This window comes from Choloepus didactylus, chromosome 20 (assembly GCF_015220235.1).
Source record: "Choloepus didactylus isolate mChoDid1 chromosome 20, mChoDid1.pri, whole genome shotgun sequence".
NCBI lineage: Eukaryota > Metazoa > Chordata > Mammalia > Pilosa > Megalonychidae > Choloepus > Choloepus didactylus.
In genome coordinates, this window is record NC_051326.1 from 22990847 (window position 1) to 22994273 (window position 3427).

At 40.7% G+C, this 3427-nt stretch overlaps 1 pseudogene; it reads right to left on the reverse strand.

Moving 5' to 3' along the window:
• Positions 1 to 532: 532 nt before the first annotated feature.
• Positions 533 to 1241, reverse strand: LOC119516431 (annotated as a pseudogene).
• Between the last annotated feature and the right edge of the window lie 2186 nt (positions 1242 to 3427).

Here is a 3427-nt window from a genome sequence, read left to right on the forward strand (position 1 = left end):
AACCATTGTAATAGATGCCTAATGATGTCTTGTGGTGTTAAGTTTTATTTCCCTAATGACTAATAACATTGAGCAGTTTTCTTGTTCTTATTTGCCATGCATCTACTTTTTAGATAAAATGATTGTTCAAATCCTTTTACTATTTTTGTTTGTTTTAACTTTTTCTATATTTTTGCTTCCTTCTTTCACCTGGAATACTCTGGGAGAATTGAGAAGCCCTGTCTTAGAATTTTGTTATTTACCGCTGCCCTCATTGCTAACCAAAAGGGTGATGGTGTGGAACTCCAGGAAATCCTGCTGGAATCCCTAGGAATAGAGACAACATGTAAAAGTTTGGGATTGAACCTACAAATTTAGGTGCTAATATTAGCTAATTTAGCTACAATCTCCAGGTGTCAGCATTAGTGCCCATGAAGTAGCCAAGGCCTGTGTTAACAACTAACTGACCAACTAGATGAGGCCTGTGGGATTGGAGCTATATTTTCAAAGAAGTTGCTCAATCCAAATCTGAAATGACTAAAGTTCACATTATTTATTCACCCTTGAACTCCACTGGAGTCAGGGATAATGTGTTGTCTTCTTTTCCCGAGAGTGAAGTCTTCAGGTGGTATCTCAGAGTGAAGTCTCAGGTGGTATCTGAGCTACCCAGTCATCATATGAACGCAGGGTCCATAGTTTCTCTAAGCATAGGTTTCTCTGGTTTCTGGAAGCATCAAATGAATCACCACCATGCTACCAAAGTCCACACAAAGCCAATCGTCAGTGGCCTTCCCTTCAATCTTAACACGAGGCTCACTTTTACATTTCAGGTGTCTGTACATTTTCAGAATGTAGTCGGCCGTGCATGTAAGTGTCGGGTGGAGGGTTGCACACCCAATCACAAAGTAATCTATATAGTTCATCTCTGGGGGAAACTTTATCACACAAGTATCTTTTGCATTTTCTTGTCTCAGATGTGAAACCAGCAATATCGAGGGCAAACTTGGGACTAGTGTGATCTTCTGCGCCCTACTCCAAGTGCCCCTCGCCAGCTGTCGGTCCACCGCTCCTCATTCCGGAACCGACATGCAGGCAGCGCGCAGGGTCGGGGCGCCGGCAGAGCGTGGGTCCCGCGGGAGGCCGCCCTTCGGCCAGCGGCGGGGCTGGGGCTGGATGCCCACCGCAGGTGTAGCTTCGCTAGGAAGGGCCCGGCGCGCCCACAGCTGCCAGACCCCATCTTTAGAAATGTTTTTAATTTGCATTTCCTGACTACTAATGAGATTAAGCACCTCTTCAAATATTTATACAATTTGGCTTTCCTCTTTCGTGCAAAATGTGTTTAACCCAATTTTCTTTTTTAGTCTATCTGTATTTTTATTTTTTTTTAATTTTGTAGGAATCCATTATATATTTTGGATGTTAAGTCCTCTGTGGTTTGCTTTTCACTCTCTTAATGGTGTATTTTGATGCATGGGTGTTCTAATTTTAACATAATCAGATTTATCAATTTTTTCTTATATATAATGTCTATTTTTTTTATCACTGTATTATTATGGCTTTCTATGTCTTGTTTAAGAAATTTTTTCTGACCCTAGAATCTGAACATTTCCTCCTATATTTTCATCTAAAAGCTTTATTGTTTGCCTTTCACACAGAGGTCTATTATCCATATGGAATTGATTTATATGTAGAGTGTGAATGAGAATGCAATTTCTTTTTTTTTTCTATATGGATTCCTAATTGTCCCAGCACCATTTATTCAGAATATCTTTTTTTTTTTTAATCTTCATTTTATTGAGATATATTCACATACCACGCAGTCATACAAAACAAATCGTACTTTCGATTGTTTACAGTACCATTACATAGTGGTACATTCATCACCCAAATCAATCCCTGGCACCTTCATTAGCACACACACAAAAATAACAAAAATAATAATTAGAGTGAAAAAGAGCAATTGAAGTAAAAAAGAACACTGGGTACCTTTGTCTGTTTGTTTCCTTCCCCTATTTTTCTACTCATCCATCCATAAACTAGACAAAGTGGAGTGTGGTCCTTACGGCTTTCCCAATCCCATTGTCACACCTCATAAGCTACATTTTTATACAACTGTCTTCGAGATTCATGGGTTCTGGGTTGTAGTTTGATAGTTTCAGGTATCCACCACCAGCTACCCCAATTCTTTAGAACCTAAAAAGGGTTGTCTAAAGTGTGCGTAAGAGTGCCCACCAGAGTGACCTCTCGGTTCCTTTTGGAATCTCTCTGCCACTGAAGCTTATTTCATTTCCTTTCACATCCCCCTTTTAGTCAAGAAGATGTTCTCCGTCCCACGATGCCAGGTCTACATTCCTCCCCGGGAGTCGTATTCCACGATGCCAGGGAGATTCACTCCCCTGGGTGTCTGATCCCACGTAGGGGGGGGGAGCAGTGATTTCACCTTTCAAGTTGGCTTAGCTAGAGAGACAGGGCCACATCTGAGTAACAAAGAGGCATTCGGGAGGAGGCTCTTAGGCACAACCATAGGGAGGCCTAGCCTCTCCTTTGCAGCAACCGTCTCCCCAAGGGTAAAACCTGTGGTAGAGGGCTCAACCCATCAAACCACCAGTCCCCTATGTCTGTGGTCATGTTAGCAACCATGGAGGTGGGGTAGGCGAATACCCCTGCATTCTCCACAGGCTCCTCAAGGGGGCACTACCTCTTTTTTTTTCCTTGTTTTTCTTTCTTTCTTTTTTTTTTTTTTTTAACTTTCCCTTCTTTTTTAAATCAACTGTATGAAAAAAAAGTTAAAAATAAAACAAACATACAATAAAAGAACATTTCAAAGAGACCATAACAAGGGAGTAAGAAAAAGACAACTAACCTAAGATAACTGCTTAACTTCCAACACGTTCCTACTTTACCCCAAGAAAGTTACCTAATATAGCAACATTTCTGTGAACTTGCTCCTACTATATCCATCAGAAATTAACAGACCATAGTCATTCCTGGGCATCCCCAGAACGTTAAATAGCTTATCTGTTCTTCTTGGATTATTGTTCCCCCTTCCTTAATTGCTCTCTATTGCTAGTTCCCCTACATTCTACATTATAAACCATTTGTTTTACATTTTTCAAAGTTCACATTAGTGGTAGCATATAATATTTCTCTTCTTGTGCCTGGCTTATTTCGCTCAGCATTATGTCTTCAAGGTTCATCCATGTTGTCATATGTTTCACGAGATCGTTCCTTCTTACTGCCGCGTAGTATTCCATCGTGTGTATATACCACATTTTATTTATCCACTCATCTGTTGAAGGACATTTGGGTTGTTTCCATCTCTTGGCAATTGTGAATAATGCTGCTATGAACATTGGCGTGCAGATATCTGTTCGTGTCACTGCTTTCCGACCTTCCGGGTATATACCGAGAAGTGCAATCGCTGGATCGAATGGTAACTCTATATCTA